Below are 19393 nucleotides of genomic sequence, written 5' to 3'. Positions count from 1 at the left end.
AGAAGTACGACGCGAGAGAGAGTGCGAGAAGAAGAGCACGACGATATGGTGAACTCGCTCTACTGTAATGTGTAGAGCATAGTGAGTTCTTATTAGGTTTTTACAAAAGAATATGTGTACATACCTGGCGGCCTGCCCACTTACCTGGGCGACCACATTGGGCTTTATACCCCAACAACCTCCCACTTAAAGTCCAATGTGGTACTTTAAGTGTGAGAGAAGCTACTATACAAACTAATATACAAGAGAGGTAGAGAAGTGATGTACTACCCTACGCCTAACTGCTTGCGAAAATGCGCAAAGCTCTCTGAGGGAAGTCCTTTTGTAAGTAGATCAGCATGATTTTCTGTGGTGTGAACTTTGACAAGCTGAATTTGCTTATCCTCGAGTATTTCCCTGATGAAATGATACTTCACATCCACATGCTTTGTCTTCGAGTGATAAAATGGATTGCGAGCCAATTGTATAGCACTCTGACTATCACAATATAACACAGGCATCTCTTCTTTGATTCCCAAATCTGTTACTAGTCGATTAAGCCAAATTGATTCTTTGCATGCCTCTGATGCTGCAACATATTCCGCCTCTGTAGTAGACTGAGTAACACAATCTTGTAATCTAGAACGCCATGATACTACTCCACCAGCCAATGTAAAGACATACCTTGACGTAGACCTTCGGTTGTCTAAGTCACCTGCATAATCTGAGTCTGTAAAACCCTTTACACTTAGCTCTTGACTCCCATAGCATATACACATACTCTTTGTAGCTTTCAGGTATCTCAATATTCCTTTCACTGCCTCCCAATGTTTCTTGCCTGGGTTTGACATGTATCGATTTACTACTCCCACTGCAAATGCAATGTCTGGGCGAGTAGCAATCATTGCATACATCAAACTACCCACTGTAGACGCATATGGAATCTTATCCATTTCAGTCTGTTCTTCCTCATACACAGGACAATCTTGTTTGCTAAGTTTCACATATGGTGGCAATGGAACACTCAATGCCTTTCCCTTCTCCATATTGAAACGTTGCAAAACCTTGTCAATATACTCTGTTTGAGATAACCAAATCAACTTCTTTCATCTGTCTCTCTTAATGCGCATACCAAGTATATGACTTGCCTCACCCATGTCTTTCATGTCAAACGATTTTGCCATCTTTGACTTCAAAGCTGAAATTTCTTCCAAGTGCTTGCCAGCAATCAACATGTCATCCACATACAAAATAAGGATCAACCGGCTGCCATCCTTAGCCTTCTTTGTATATAGACAGTGATCGAACTCACTACGTTTGTAGCCTTGAGAAAGCATAAACTTGTGGAACTTATGGTAGCATGCCCTCAGTGATTGTTTTAAGCCATAAAGACTCTTTAACAACTGGCATACCAAATCTTCCTTGCCTTTCTCAACAAACCCTTCTGGCTGCTGCATGTAAATTTCCACATCTAAATCACCATGCAAGAACGTTGTCTTGACATCCATTTGGTGCAACACCAAATCTAATATGGCAACCAATGCAAGAAAGCATCTCAATGTAGTCATCTTGACCACCAGAGAGAAGACTTCATCAAAGTCAATGCCTTGTTCTTGCTTAAAGCCCTTGGCCACAAGCCTTGCTTTGTACTTTGGCTGACTATCATGAGCGGTGATCTTATACCTGTAAACCCATTTACAAGGTAGAGCCTTTTTGCCCTGTGGTAATTTAACTAGCTTCCATGTCTAATTTTTATGAAGAGATGTCATCTCTGACTGCATGGCCAATTGCCAATTCCCGGAGTCCTTCATTTGCACTACTTCCTTGTAACATGAAGGCTCATTGCAATCAGTCAACATGACATAGTTCATAGATGGAACAAACCGATCAGGAGGTTGCGTGATACATCTAGATTTATGCAAAATAGGCAGCTCAGGCTCAGCCACACCCTGTGGATCCACTCTATCTTGTCCTTGCTCCTCTTGAGCCCTGACATTTTGTCTTGCACGTGCAGGTCCATCTTCTTGGAAGACAACTGTTCTAATCTCCTCAACCCTCTCTGGTTTAGAATGATATTTGGCTTCATTAAAGTGAACATCATTGCTGCGGATAACCTTTCTGGATTCGGGATCCCAAAGTTTGTACCCCATCTCACCAGAATTACCATAGCCTAGAAAGATGCACTTTCTACTCTTTGGCTCAAGTTTGTTCCTAAATTCCTTTGGAACGTGAGTATATGCCTCACAACGAAAGACTCTAAGATGCTTGTATGAGGGCACCTTGCCTGACCATACCATCTCTGCCACCACTAAATCCTTCTACAAAACCTTGGTAGGAGATCTATTTATAAGATGAACAGCTGTTGATACAGCTTCAGCCCAAAACCCATTTGGCAACTGTGCATTAGACAACATACTTCTGACCTTCTCTTGTATGGTCCTATTCATCCTCTCAGCAACATCATTTTGAGGAGGATTGTAAGGAGCAGTAAGTTCACGTTTTATACCTTTTGACTCACAAAAGTCCTGAAAGGCCTTTGAAACATACTCTCCACTATTGTCAGTGCGTAAGCATTTAAGCTTCTTGCCACTTTGATTCTCCACAAGTGTCACAAACGTTTTGAAAACACTAAACGCATCATCCTTGTGCTTGAGAAAGTAAACCCATACTTTCCTAGAGTAATCATCTATAAATGTCATAAAGTAAGAAGCTCCCCCTAGAGATAGGTTAGGCATAGGTCCACACAAATCACTATGAACAAGTGCCAACTGTGTATCTCTTCTATTGCTTCTATGCTTATGTGGCTGTTGTGTTTGCTTACCATACAGACATCATTAAATGAAAAGCCAGGCAAATAACCAGAACGAGACAAGATTTCCATTCCCTTCTTGGACATATGTCCTAACCGGCTATGCCACAAAGAAACGTTTGGCTGTTCGGTTACATTGATTACATTTTTAGAGACATTTGATACATAAATCATGTAAAGTCCTCCAGACTTTACTCCATGTGCTACTGTCATAGAACCCTTGGATATCTTCCACATGTTTTGTCCAAAAGTGGTGACGTAGCCAGCATCATCAAGTAAACCTGTGCTGATCAAGCTCTTTGTAATTGCGGGAACATGTCTCACATTTTTCAGCGTGAAAGAAGAGCCATTTTGAAACTTCAATTGAACATCTCCAACACCTAAGATCTCACATGTATGCCCATTGCCTAGCCAAACATGATCTTTAGTGGTCACATAAGAGGTAAACCACTCCTTGTTTGGAGACACATGAAGTGATGCCCCTGAGTCTATAATCCAGTCACTCAGTGCATGTCCATGAGATGCTGTAAGAAGAGCTGAGTCCATTGTATTCTTCAAGAAGTAGATGTCTCCTGACACTAGATTGTCATCCTCTGCAATAGTGTTTGTCACATTTATTTCTTGAATCTTTACTGAGGACTTGTTCTTCTTACCATGGTCTTCAACTTTCTCTGTGCCTTTTTCTCCTTTCCATTCTCTGCAGTCTCTTTTCATGTGACCCTTCTTGCCAGAATGGTAGCATTCTATGTCACTCTTGCCTTTAGCACTGCGGGACTTGCTACGAGACTGATTTCTCTTTCCACCTTTGTACTTTTCTGTGGTCCTTCCCCTGACAACTAAGGCTGTTCCTTTGCCTTTGTCCATTGTCTTTTTGTTGGTTTCTTCAGTAAGCAGACTGCCTTCTACACCTGCTATGGTCAAACCATCTGGAGGTGCAGAATTACTCAAAGCTGTGCGAAAAGTGTCCCAACTTTTCAGCAATGTGATCAACAGGAACATAGCTCTAACAGGTTCATCAAACTTCACACCTTGAGCTGACAACTGACTGTAGATGGTGTTGAATTCATTCAGATGATTGGACATAGGTGTCCGTTCTTTCATCTTCAAGTCAACAAGCTTCTTAAGCCAGTATACCTGTGAAGCTGCACTCTGCTTCTCATAAAGATCACTCAGCTTTGTCCATGCTTCATAGGCCGACATCTCGTCTGCTACATTGAAGTAAACGCTTTCTGCCAAAGTCAACATAATGGTAGAAAGTGCCAATTCATCCATTTCGCTCCATTCATCCTCGTCCATATCTTCTGGTTTTATCCCCTTGAGCTTTATAGGTTTTAACTGCTTCTTTTGTACCAACACATGCCAAATCTGCTTCCTCCACAATGGGAAATCGGTTCCATCCAGCTTCTTGATATTGTAAAGAGCAGTGTCCTGTGATCCAGCCATAGCTACGCTTCACAGTACTTTACTTTCCTTGGAAAAATTCGGTAGAGTTTCCCCTGTAAATTGACCTCTGAACCAATATCAACCTGTCAAATGAACCAAGAAAGCTTCAGATTCTGCAGAAATTTCGGTAGAGTCTCCTTTGTAAAATGGCTTTGGTGTACTAAAAAACATACCAAAAAATGGCTCAAAAAAACACTGTCTCTCTAAACCTGTAAGCTATGGGTAAACTTGTCTTGCACCTGTACTGTCTCTCACTGTCCTGTAAGCATAGACTACGCCAATGCCTCAACGGCAGTAAAGCAAAGATGAAATCCCAAGTGTTTAACTCACAGTCAATACATCCTAGTTGCCTATCTAAGGGTGCTCGAGGGATCGCTCCAAGACCTGTATCACCGAAAGGATCTCAACATTCGAGAATCCCCTAGCTCAATAAAACCTCACTCGACCCTCAACAAAGGCTGCAGTAAATCTGACAATACATAGACTTCCCACAAAGTCATACATCCACAAATTTCCCACTGTATGTTGCAACCGCTGCGGCGGTTGTTTGCTGCGTGACTCATAGCCAGAAAACCCTCAACAGACATACATCATCTCTGACAATACATCCCATGTGGAAGTACCTACAATGTCAGGATGAAATCTGGAATATCAAGCAGCAAACACAAGCTACCTGATGAACTAGTGGATGTCGCCTACAGTCTATGTGTAGATGCGCCCGTGTCGTATGTGACACGCCTCCAAGAACTGTGAGCCGTCCTTCGATGTGTAGACAGCCACAAATCAACACTCTGGGAGTGTCGATATCCTCAACACCTGTAGCAGTCGTAAGCCGAAACCCCAAATTTGCAGAGTCGAATCTGCACCCGCCGAGACCACGTAGTCGAAAATGGCATGCGCAGAACTTTGTCGAAGCCGAACGGTGGCCGAGATGACCTCAGAATGAAATTCTGAGAACACCAATCCCTTCCAGCATTGCCACAGGATTTGGGGCCATGTCTTCGCCTATCGAATCTCACTCTAATCTGAGCAGGTGACTCTAGCTTCCTGCAATGCTGCCCCGAGCCTCGATCTGAGCTCTGATACCAGTTGAAGGAGTACGAGCGGAAGTGCGACGCGAGAGAGAGTGCGAGAAGAAGAGAACGACGATATGGTGAAATCACTCTGTTGTAATGTGTAGAGCATAGTGAGTTCTTATTAGGTTTTTACAAAAGAATATGTGTACATACCAAGCGGCCCGCCCACTTACCTGGGCGACCACATTGGGCTTTATACCCCAACACATGATTCTGGAAAATAGCATCTATTTCCCTATCCATACCATCATCATAGCCCTTCAACTCATTGTAGCTCAAAATTAGACCCATAAGATCCACATCTTCTTTCTCAAAACAATCCTTTATATAAACCTTGTCATCTTTTAGAGAATCCTAAAAAATATGCACCATACAAAAAAATGTATCATCTTTTGCATGTAGTATTAAATCACATCTCTCATCAAATTGAGAGAAACTTTGAGTTTTGATAGCCCAAAATCCTTCTGAAGCTTCATCCAAAAGACTCAAAATCTTTTTATCTTCTCTCTCTAAACAACCCTTCCCATCATTAAAGGAAACCTCAGGTATATGCATGGTAAAATCTTCTTCAATCCTTTCACCTTATTTCAATTACCTCTACACATTTGCTTCAGAATATTCTACATGATTCTGGAAAATAGCATCTATTTCCCTATCCATATCATCATCATAGCCCTTCAACTCATTGTAGCTCAAACTTACACCCGTAAGATCTACATCTTCTTTCTCAAAACATTCCTTTATATAAACCTTGTCATCTCAAAAATATGCACCATACCTCTTACAAACCTCTCCTCAATATTCTCATCTACTTTTGAATATCTTCATATTAATGTGCAAGTGCAATAAAAAACTTCGAATCATCTTGCACCCCTATGAATAAACACTTTCATTAGCATTGTCTTGAATAATCAAATCAAAGATAGAAACATCATCCCCATCACATAAATCTAGCTTTAGCATAGAGTTAGAATTATTTTCTTGCTTCAAGTCCTTATGGTGTATACCCTTACAATCTATAGTAGATAGATGCTCATAAACCTTCTTGCAATTATCATGTGACACAAATCCTAAATTCATTCATGCCCCGTATATTTTTCACATACTTGTAGACAACCCAAACCCTTAGACCCTTGTAGCACTTCAAAAAAAGCGTCCTTTTTTGCATCTTCACATAGAGTATTAATATCACTTCTAGAATAGGCCAACCTTGATTGGTTTCTTGCCTAACTATTCTGTCCTTTGATGCCATGTTAGCTTGTATAACACCCATAAACATTTATTACCTTCACAGCCTCAAAACCCCAAACATTGTGTATAGAATTTGGATTTATCATTCTTGCCACCATAATTTCTAGCTTTTCATCTTGCAGAAGACATGAATATGAACCTGCTTCAAACTTTGCTTCATCCAACATTTGCAATAGTTCTTGATTTTTCCCACATGTATGATATCTCTATCGCTAGCAGCGTATTGTTTATCCCTAGTTCTAGATAACCCAAGCCTTCATCATAACTACTTCAACAAGGTTGCCCCATGTTTTGGCAAACTCTTTTGCAAACCCTTGAATTTGTTAATTGAGCTCTTGAATTACTAGTTTTTCAAACGTTGTCGTCATCTAGGCTTCTAAAACCCCTCGAAGCTACACATTTACTTCATAACAACCAATGGAACCTTTAGGGTAGTGCTTATTAAATTTGTTTATAGTTTTTTAAGTTTTTTATAACTTAAGAAAAAATTGCGCACACATACACATACACACCTTACTATTCCTATTGTGAATTTGAGAAAAATTGAACAATTTAGAAAAAAGGAGATCATGGATTCCCATTGCCCCCTCCTTTGTCATTCGCTTTACACCCCTCTCTCTCTCCCTTATCTCTTTCCCTTGTCCCTCACTCTCTCTTTAACTTCCAATACTTGATTGGATGTTCCCAATATGAAAGGTCTTTTTGGCTTCTTGGAGATGTTATGAAGGAATCTTACTCATTTTGTCTCTCTAATAAGTACTTTTTGTCTTTGCATCCTCCACCTCTCCTCTCTCTCTCTCTCTCTCTCTCTCTCTCTCTCTCTCTCTCTCTCTCTCTCTCTCTCTCTCATACCCACCTAAAACCCCCTAATATATCAACTTTATCTCTCTCTATATAGTTCCTCTTTTAGAGTTTTATCTAAGTTTGATGGTGGCCCCAATATCTTCCAAGACCAGATTAGGGAGTGAGGGATGTCTTGTGGTATAGACGTACCTTTTCCAATGATATGAGCCAAGTATGTGCCTAACCAATAAGCTAGCATGCGGTAGGACCCCTGATCCTAGGTCTTTATGGCATTGTAGCCTTAAGTTTTTGTAGTTTTAACCATTTTATTTTGTGATTGTGGCACCCCTTTATTTTCAGTCATGCGATTTTAGTGGGAAGGCTGGGCAAATGTCAATTGTCCCTATATAGGGACCACCTCCTTCCTTGTTTTATTCATGTGTTGTAATGATTGCCAGTGTTTGGGTCTCTCTCTCTCTCTCTCTCTCTCTCTCTCTCTCTCTCTCTCTCTCTCTCTCTCTCTCTCTCTCTCTCTCTCTCTCTCTCTCTCTCTCTCTCTCTCTCTCTCTCTCTGTGCTCCTTTTCCCCTTGTGTGGTGTGTTCCCTTTGCCGGTTTTGCACATCAAAGGGCTATCCTAGGCCTTGCACTCTTACTTCAAATTGATGCTCATTGTTTGAGGATGATTTGGAGAAGTTCCCTCATGGTAGATAAGAGATTTGCTTGCTACCCTTGATCAAGAGGAATTCTTCTTGTAGTTCCAAACTTAATCATCATCCCTCAATTCACATTTTCCACTATACCTTTGGCATAATATCAAAGTCACAGTGTGCTCTCCAATTGGATCGGTGACATGTGCAAGTTTTTAATGCTGGTCTTTTGCCATGAAGAGGAGGGTATGATTGTTGCTACTTTTTTTCACCCTCTTGGGGCTTATTGGGAGAACCCTATTCATTTCAATTGGTGCTAGCTAATTCACATGCCCAAGAGGCATTTTCAAAGCTGAAGAGGAACTAGTCCATGTAGGCTAAGCTTGATTCCATCAAGAGGAATGATACATGGGAGTTGGTGCCGCAGACACAAGCAGAAGCTCATTAGTATCAAGTGGGTCTACTAGGCCAAGTACAAATAAGAAGTTTCTTAGGACTATCACAAGGCTCACTTAGCAGCCAAAGGATTTTCTCAGTCTTTAGGAGCGAAGTATGATGAGACCTTTGCACAACTATGTGTATGGTGAATATTTGGATAGCTTTTGCTCTAGAAGCCAATCATTGATGGCCCATGTTTTAGATGGAGGTTAAGTTGGCATTTCTCAATGGAAAATTAAAGGAGGAGGTATTCTTGGAGACATCTTCAGGTTTATGAGTTCCAAATTTGGCCAACAAGGGTTAAAGGTTGCAAAAGGCTCTCTATGTCTGAAGCAATTTCCTCGAGCATGATACTATAAGATAGGTGCTTTCTTCCTATAATATTCCTTTCATCATCCTTTTGTAGACCTATATTATTCTTTTTTTAGAGAGGGAGGATTGGTGACACTTGTTATTATCTATGTGGATGATATTGTTATTAGCGGTAGCCATGACAAGCATATTCGTTATACACAATGGTGTTACCATGTATATGGTAGTGATGTGTGGGAACACACATAGGACTATCATGGCATTTTTTCCCTCACTAGTAGGTTTTTCCCCCATGCTTTGTATATACACCCATCACTCTATGACTAGCTTATCTTGTATTTGCACACTTAGTAATACACTCTCTATTGTGTGCCTCGAGCTTCTTCTCCATCGCCAAGCTTTGTGTGGATTCTTGTTACCCTAACTCCACTAATGGATAGCAGGGCAGGTTGCATCCTCTTGGGGTAGACTCGCCAATGTCCCCAACAATCTGTTACTCACTTTCTCTGATTTTGGTGATTTGGGTTTGATTTGGCCCTATGTTTCTGCTATTATAGGTACTATGAAGACAATTTTTTTCTTTTGTGCAAAATTTGTTTCAATGTGATTTTTGCACAACAGGTCTTAGATAGATATTCTACTGTGGTTTGTGTTTCCCTTCAAATTTTTTACTCAGTTTGAGCATTTTCTACATCAAGATTAGTCTTTCACTATGGCTTAGAGCAATGATGTTTTCAAGATGTTTTCTGTTGAGGAGAAATTGGATGGAGACAACTATCCATTTTGGGCTTACATGATGCAAAAATGTTCTCGTTTCCAAGGGTGTATTGAACATTGTTAAAAATTATAGTGTACATGCATGCTCTATGGAGGATGTTTTTGGTTCTAACATTTTTGCTCATATTGCTAGTGTTGTTTTACCTACACTAAATAGGCTCGTGGGATAGTAGAGATGCATAGTTGCATACATTGATTGTGTTGTCTATCAACTACACCATTACTTCTCACATTCATTCATCCAAAATAATAAAACATTTTTGGGGTGCTATAGCTAGCTTGTATGCAGCTCACAATGAGGTTACAAAAATATCTTCCCTATGCAAACAACTAGAATCAAAGGTCACACATGGGGAAACTGAAATGTAATTTTTTCTTGTTGAAATCAAAGACATTGATGAGTAACTCATTATTGCATTTGGTCATTCCCAACCATTCACTTGTGTAGACTGTTTCGGATGCATTACCAAATACGTATCAAAATTTTGCTTCTACCTTGAGGCTTGTTTCTTGGGATAATAATAATGTTGTTAAGTTTGATGCGTCGGTCACTTTTTTTATTACAAGAGGATATAAGAAAAGAGAGGGCTAAGCAATGTAATGTTGATTAGAATTTTGTTTCTTTACAAAGAAAAGGTAGTAATAACAGTGTAGCTACTTTGAATATTCCTTCTTTAAGTGGCAAACCATTTGTGACAAATGCCTCCCATAACAGCAATGCATCCGGTAGATCTGTTGAAAGAGGACCAAAAAAGTTACGTTGTAGCTATTGCAGCGGTGTTGATCATATGGTAAAGCAATGTCCTAAGCTAAAGGCTAAAGAGGCACATAAGAAAGAAAGGGAATCGTCTTCAAATGTAACCATTTAAGATTTTGAAAGCTATGTTGTTGATGCAAAATGGGCTTTTAGTGTATATTGTGATTGTGACACTTTTTCCCATCCAGATGTGGAAATAATTTAAGTAATGGGTAGAGAATAAAAAAAGGATAGGGTACGTTTTCATGGCTTGAGTAAGCAAAGGGTGCATTTAGTCGTATGGCATGGTGTTTAGATACCTCCATCCACTCCCACAGTAGGGCCTTAAGAGGGGGCATTATTAGGCCCCCTCTAAGGGGTCCTAGTTCTCAACACCAAAAGATAGGTGTGCCTATACTTCACAAGGGTTACAAGTATAGGGGAAGGTTTAAACCTGAGAAGGTTATGCCCTACTAGTCTCCACAATTTTTCCCTTTCAAACCTTTTGCACAAAAGGCATTTATCAAGTATTGGATATCTTTACTAGCATCTTGAGAACTGCTATTGTAGAAGAGGATAGTTTTTAGCTGGGAGAGGACTACCTTATGGGCCTAATTGTTATGTCTATTATTGGCCCTATGAATGTATCTGATTGGGGTACATGGTAAGAGGTCATCTTTCTTGGCAAGGGTTTTAGTAAGTATTCCTTGATCTATAGATAACAAAAGGTTGAGAAAAGTAGTACTAGTAGCCATTTTGCCTTCAATAGTGAGTTCAGGAGGGTAAATACCATTTTTAGAGAGAGAAAATTCAAGGTTTTGGCAGTTAATCAAAAGGTATCATCCAAATATCTGAAAGGGTAGGCCAGGTCTGTCACATTCTCCTTATTGAGTGAGGGCATGAGCATCTCTTTAAGATAGTTATATTCAAGGGCATGAAGGTAGATATTACGCACATAGATGAATAGGCTAAACCCATAGGGATTCCGTTGGTTTGTCTATAGAAAACTTGGTGACATTGGATGTACATGTTATTGATTAACCAATTGTTGATCTCAATCACATATGTAAGATGAAAAGAAAGTCCATTTTTGTGTTTTGTCTTGGTCCAACCCCTTGTTGGCAAGAAGAGGGAAAGCTTTTTAAGGAGATAAACTCTTCAGAAGTAGATTTAAAAGCCCATGAGGTGAGGTTGGTTATGAGGGAAATTAACCCATGTTGACCATAGGGGAAAAAAATGAGGAAGCATTAATTGGGAGTTTGAGAATGCAATCATAAATGGATCTATAATCCACCAAGATTGCAATATGATGTTATGGTAGAGTAATCCACAAATGAGCCATCTGAAAGATTGTTTGTGTATTTTATAAGAAGCCATTAGGAAAGGGAGGGGTAAAGAGTTGGGTAAGCACATTCTATTCAACATATCCTCCACAAGTGAGCCATTTGAAAGATTGTTTGTCTATTTTATAAGAAGCCATTAGGAAAGGGAGGGGTAAAGGGTTAGGTAAGCACATTCTACTCAGCATATCCTCCACTAGATTAGTAGGGTTTTCTTCACAAATGGTAAAATCTGGGCTAGAGATCCTTTTTAGTATCTTGGGTGGGAAAAATCTTTACAAATAAAAAGGGTTATTGGGGGCCTGTTGACAGGCGAGCATCAACAACATGCATTGCGCTTCCATTGGTGTATACACATATGTGTATACATATATTTATTGCATCTAAGGGCTCTGTAGTGAGTTCCAAGTTGTATACATGATGATAAAATGAGCCTAGATACATGTTGCATGTTTATGCTCCTTTTGGCCGCCCGCCCAATTTTAAAAATCCCTTTGTGTATAAGTCAATTCACAACATGTGAAAGGGCATTCTTGGGAGAGCTCATTCATGAGAGTGAGAGGTGAGTGTGGAGAAGGAGAAGAGGAGTGGCTATGGAGCTTGGAGCTTCCACACACATTTGTAGCCATCATTGAATGCAATTCAAGCTAAGTTCTCTCTACTTGCTCTTGTTTTTCAAGTTATGTGTGTTAATGATGCATGATCAGTGCTAATCTTCTCTTCTCTTTCTATTTTCCCTCTTGTTTGAGCATTCTTCCTTCACATGTGTGCTAGATTAGAGTGTGTGTATATGTGGATTGCATACGTTACTCTAATTAGACTTTCATGTGCATGCTCAATGCGTGATTAGAGTGTGTATGCTTGAGATTAGACTGAGATTAGCGTCATTATCTACATGATTGGAGTGTAGAGTGTAGATAGTGTGTGTGTGTGTGTGTGTGTGTGTGTGTGTGTGTGTGTGTGTAGATATGGCTCTTTCGGCTTTTTCCCTTTACCTCTCTTTCTTTTCCCCTCTCCCTTGAGTCCTCATTCCATTACACTAGGCGCATCCACACCTCCATGCACTAGCCGGGTTCTGATCCACCAGATTGACATTATGTCGTGGGTTTTGCGCTATGCTATGACCGCCAACATTGGCGTCGCTTTCGAGGATCGAGCGCCTAAGCTAGAGGATCACCCGTGTGATGGTTCCAGTTCTAACTTCCATTAGGATTTAGTGTTGATTGTAGGAATGGCGATATGGTTTGTTTTGGGTAGCTTGTAGATTAATTTTGTGTTTTTTTTCCTCTTTGTACACAAATTACACACTTATCCGTGACTAATCCACTAACAACTTGAGTACCTTGTAGACTAATTTTGTGTTTCTTTTTCCTCTTTGTACACACTAATTTGTGACTAGTCCACTTACAATTTGAGTTCTTAACATGTTTGTGTGCGTAATTAGAGGCTTGCTGATCACTCTTTTGATAGGAAATTGCAAAAATTTAATGTAGATTTTAGTGATTTTTAGTGTGTAATTAAGGGATTTTTCATTAATTATCCCCTCTAATTACTCACTAATTGCATGTGCGTTTAATGCTATAAATTGGTAAATCTTTAATTGGATGCATTTTGATGAGTTTAATTTTGTTAAAATGGAATCTACACATAAGATTTTGTGTTGGTGTGTGAAGGTCAAAGTGGTTTTGAAAGCGCGTGCGCGCGCGCACACACACACACACACCTGTAGAGTCATCATTTGGAGTGGGAATTCGATGTGATTCTTAGCGATAGTGTGAGTGCATTTTCCCACTCAAATGGTGATTTTTATTTGCAAGTTTTTATTAAAGATAAATTGCATCAAATTTTGGGTAATTTTAGGTGCATAAGTGTGTGCCTATGGGTAGCCAAAGGGTGCACAAAAGGGCTAAAATGTATGGCAAACTTGGTGCCAATCATTTGATGTAAAGCAATTGGATACTTATGGTCGTTGATTACTTTATGGTATATGGTTTTGATAATTCAAATTGCGCCAAAATGTTGTCGAAATTGTGTGTAAGAGCTTGTTAAGTGATGGTGTTAATCATTTATGTTTACACAATAGAAATTTGATTTGAATGATTGAATTGATGTGAAAAAATGAATGATTCAAAGGCTGATTTGATGGTGCATTTGATAAATGTGCAAAAATTTCTCTCATTACATCATTAATTAGATAATTTTTTGGATCAAAATTGGGTTAAAAATGTTGAAAAACGATCTAAAACAATTCAAAATTGAGTGGCATATGGGTTATTGATTGATTGGATGATGTGAATACATTGAAAAGTGCTAGGAATTGAGTTGATTGGGATGCATAATTTTTAAATGCAACTTGGTAGTTTTTTTGGCTATTTTTTGTAATTTTTGCTGATTTATAGTCTAAAAATTGCAAAATTTTATCCAAAAATACTGAATATGGATAAATTGATGAAAGTTGTTGATCAATAGCGTGCATTATACATTTGTGGATTTTTTTAATTTTTTGCGTATTTTTTGAGTCTCGAGCAAATTTTCTATAACTTTTTTTCATGTGTGCATATATAAAAATAAAATCACCTCCCCACAACACTTCCCTCACCCCCCCTCTTTCTTGCATATTCTGGTAAATTTTTTTCTATTTTTAACACTCTTTTTATTGTTTCTTTTACTTTTTGTTTTTTTGTGTCTTTTTTAATTAGTTTGTGCCTTTCTTTTATTTATTTTAATTTTCTTTAAAACATCAAGAAGAAAAAAAAACTCCTCCCCTAAAAAGGTCATTTTCAAACCAAAAAGGAAAAAAACAAAACATAAAAAATAAAAAACAAACACACACACTCACACACCCACTTACAAACTCACACACCCGCTTACATACACACACCTGCGCGTATGCATAGCCTCCTACACACACACAAAATTAAAAAACAAAAATTGGATTCTCTCTCTCTCTCTCTCTCTCTCTCTCTCTCTCTCTCTCTCTCTCTCTCTCTCTCTCTCTCTCTCCCCCCCTCCCCATGCGCGCCAGGGCCTGGGCCTCGCCCCTCTTTCTCTCCCTCTATCGCTTTCGGCCCTGCATGGCGCGCCATCTCTCTCGCTGCCAACTGCCTGCCTTTTTTTATGCTTTGACTTTCTTAATTTTATTTTCATTTATATTTATTCATTGCCTTTTGTTTTATGTAATTGCATTTTGTTTCAATTTAATTCCCTTTTAATTTCATTTTGGTTTATTTCATTTTCATTTCATTTATTTGTTCGATTACACTAGAGTTGGCCAAATTTGAGTCAGATTGCACGCATAGACCTTGTTCATACACGAATTTTAATTTTGGTCTATGTTCGACCAGTTGACCACATTAGAGCCCATTCACACGTGAAATTTCGACTTGGTTTGATTTTAGTCGTTGGTCACACGCTTGCACTCGATTAGATCTATTGACTCATTTTTTACCACGACTTGGGCCGAGAGACAATTTCTAGAGCTTGTTCACGCAGTGACCTCATATTAGTGTTTGGCTAGCCTTCAATTGCCAGTCTACGACCCTAGCTAGTGCACGTGCTTATTGACACCGGATTTGACCTAGATTGCTAGATTTTGGCGATCATGGATCGAGCAACCTTGTTTGATAGGTTACTGTGGATTTATGATGAGATAGACGGATTGCCTATATATACAGATGTAGACACCCAGAGGAGGTATATCCAGCTTTAGTCCATGGACCATTATACACCTAGTTTCCAGGTTCTTAGAGCCCTAGCACACCCGACCTTGCCAGATCACAATCTTCATAGTTTTGATACATCATGTAGACCTATGATAGAGGATACTCTAGTGAGTTTCATGCTAGCTCTTTGTGAGGATCGCCCAGACATCTTGGAGCTACCACAGACTTTATCCTTGTCTTATGTGATGGTGGACCCCTTTATGTTAATGAGCATCGGAGGATGTACATGAGTACTAGAGCAAGATTTGGAGAGTACCCTACCTCCGGCACATTCAATGCTTTCCCACCAGATTCCTTACGAGGTACCTATAGGAGCGTTTATGATGGAGCACATACATGTTAATATATGGATGACCCTATTTTTGTACTCCGTGTAGTGCAGTTGAGCCTACAGTAGAGCCTATGTTGATATGTGGACGACCCTACTTTTGTACTCCATGTAGCGCGGTTGAGCCTATAGTAGTAGACCCTATGGCTAGAGCATCTACACGGTTGACAGGACTTAGATCACCTCCAATATTCACATCTTCCAGACCATCTACAAGACAGACCTTTGTTGAGATCATGGTAGAGGCTAGAATAGATATACAACACATGAGCCAGAGCCTTATTGGTGCACCGCTAGATTTACCATGCACAGAGAAAATCGTATCACACTCCTTGACTGCTACTAGTACACATGCTAGAGAGGCTGTACATACCATACGGCAGACCACGAGCACACTAGAAACGAAGCTTACTAGATCACATGCATCAAATACGCTGACAAGACATAGATCACCACCCAAAGATGCCACACAGGTACCACACGAGGATAGAGTTGCCACGATAGGCAGAGAGCACCATACTGAGCTTGTGCTACATTTGTTAGGCTACAGAGGAGTCATGCCTTTGTTTGTTGACGTTGATGGACATTCTTACACCAGAGGTACCATCTTGGATGACATTGCTCCTTCAATACGGCAAGTGGTTAGAGTTCAGAGACGTCACCTTGATTCGATTGAGTTCTTCATTGATGAGCTCAAGGCCACATACATGTCCCTACCAATTAGTTCATACAATGTTGTAGATAGAGCACATCCCGATGATTGTTTAGACACCCAGGTGCATCCTAGGATAGTGCAACTACAAAGACTGGAGCACACATTGACCTATGTTGATGATTGTGGACGTAGATATAAATGAGAGCAGACCACAGGTCCTTTTGAGCCATCCATGAGCATTATGGTATATCTTATTGGAGATCCTCACGATAAGATTTATAGGGACACAGATGGTACCATATATTTCTTGATGATGGGATTGCCCTATTCTCCACGGCATGTAGATAGGACCACTCATAGTCCACATACACCTACTAGACAGACTTTCCCTACGATGTCACCTCCCAAATCTCCTCACAGAGATAGATTTTGCCTCAGAGCACAGTTGATCGGTTGAGATTTAGAGTGATTGAGATGAAGGAGACAAATGCCCAGATTGACAACATGACAAGTACACTCTAGAGAGAACTATAGTAGAGCCACCTAGAGTGACTAATCCAGAGCTTGTTACTTGTTCTACAGAGGAGGTACAACCTAGTGAGATTGCTCCTATGCTAGAGACATATATTGAGCCAATTGAGATAGATAGAGTGCCAGATCCTACTCTTATGGATGATTCTAGTGCACCTATCATAGAGGTAGATGTCCCACGAGAGCCTAAACTTGAGGATATTGTTGATGCACATGACCGCGAGAGTGTTGACATTGCGACCGAGCCATTAGAGACTAAGATACCTGCAGATACAATACAGACAAAAGGTTGCCATTGACATAGATGCCCGCAAGCATCCACAACCAAATATGGTGATGATTGAGCATTTAGGTTCCCCATGCGAGACAGGGACATACGAGGTACTTATAGACCATGACTGTCACCATCCCCCTAGAGTAGAGGTCACACTCGAGGATTCAGAGACCATTTGTCCTAATGTGACTCCTACCACGACACTTGAGACACCCGAGATCAGGTAGAGCCTACCTTAGAGGATTCTTACGAGAGTAGCACTAGATATGTGCTACCTAGGACATATCCGGCCTATAGCTCACCATAGAGACCTTATTCTAGGGCCACTAGACACGTTTACGTGCCTCACATCATGACATAGACTAGACCATTAGCTAGTGATGATAAACTCATTTGGATTGAGAGCCACAATATACATGGTTTATCCCAGGGTTAGCTCTCATCTAGACAATCACTAGAGGCACATGCATTTTATGGAGGACATAGACAGATTTAGATTCCTATACCACAGACCATAGCACATCCTCGTAGATCTCCTACACAATCTTTGACCACACCCACACTACAAAGATCTAGATGATGTTCACGATATGTGGAGAGGCCTACCCCACTACGAGTGCTGACATGAGCTAGACATTCACGACCACAGGTGAGGAGAGCTTGACCTACATTCAGTGAGATAATGTAGATTTGGCTACCAAAGAGCCGACCACCTATCACACCACAGGTTGACAAGAGCCTCATTTGAGATTTCTAGTGACCACGCTATTGACTTAGAGCTAGGCAAGAGTCAACCATTGAGGGATCTTGAGCCACAGACTGATGTCATCTTTAGACCCATTAATTGTGTTACAGAATCGACCACCCACATGGAGCTAGGTGCTAGCCAGTCTAGAGAGAGAGCTAGGAGATTGCAAATTTTATTGTTTGGAGAGAGTTCTCTTATCCCTCCTAGTTGCACTAGACCCTTGACTTGTGCAGATTGACTATGGTGCACTAGATACATGCGATTATACTAGAGGTGCTTTTTTCCCTTTGGGTTTTTTCCCTCTAGGCATCCAGATATGAGACCTTAGTATAGGATTTCTTTTTATTTTCATTTAAGTAATAAAACTTTGATTTCTATGTTGACACATCTTTTTAGGTGATAGTGTTTTGTTTATGATTTTGCAGCATAGATGGGCTTGAGCATGGACTTGAGCTTTCACGTAGCATGGATAGATTGAGCTTTAGCATTGCAATTTTCTTCAAGAGCTACAGACAAATCCATACCTCTAGGTGTACTACTTTCCATGATTCATGTTGATGGACATTTATACTTGTTGATTGTGATTTTTCATGGTTTGATTGAATGCATTTAGTTATGTTTTGCTATCTGCCATTAATGATGTATAAATTTGTCTTTGCTTTAGTTAATTGACTTTGAGTTTAGTCTTATAGATGAGCCTTGGGTTAGGAGGCCGTGACTTTAGGTTAACTCATTTACTTGACCACTAGTCCTAGTTGGTAAAATTATCTGGGTGTTTGAGACCTTAGGAGTGTTTTAGGCATAGAAAGGATTGCTCACTCAAACAACAAAGAACACTAGTGCGAATACAAAGGAAATGGAAGCAAAATACAAAAGTGTAATATATGTAAAATCTTAGGCTGGAAGAGTGATCCTAGTTTGATGTTGGTACTTCACTCACATGTATTCCCTATGGTACTAGAGCCCTAGAGGTTTCCAATGTGGGCACTTTTCTTTAAGAAGCAAAAAGCCCCAGGCATTCAAAATAAGCACACACGTCAAATGATTTGAACCAATGTGAAAGAAAGAAAAATGAAGAGAACAAGTGATAAAAATCATGAGGCCTGCCACACTAAACCAGGGACACAATGGAGGTGAATATGGAGAAAAGAATTTTAAAAAAAAATCTGACAATGACGATTGCAATCAAAAGGGAGCTGCTGACATGGCATTCCTCTTTAGAAGACAATTCACAATTATCAATGATGCTAAGAGTAGAGCTACTTCTTATGTGTGTGGATAATTCTATGCCCCAATAGAATGATGCAACAACACTACTGTTTTAGTTTTCAACAAGACGGAAGCCTAGGCTTGCATAGGATGAAGGTCTTGAACACTTGGACTTGATGACACTACAAGCTTCCTTCATAAGAAATTGCCATGTCGTCATCAAAAGCAATTGTAACAACTTCAACAATGTTTGTGCCCATGTGCTATTAAGTTGAAGCATATGAGAGATCGTCCCATCCAGAGAACATCATCTGTATATATTTTGTTGATGATC

This window comes from Adiantum capillus-veneris, chromosome 13 (genome assembly GCF_014529385.1).
Source record: "Adiantum capillus-veneris isolate H3 chromosome 13, ASM1452938v2, whole genome shotgun sequence".
NCBI lineage: Eukaryota > Viridiplantae > Streptophyta > Polypodiopsida > Polypodiales > Pteridaceae > Adiantum > Adiantum capillus-veneris.
This window is presented reverse-complemented; position numbering follows the sequence as displayed.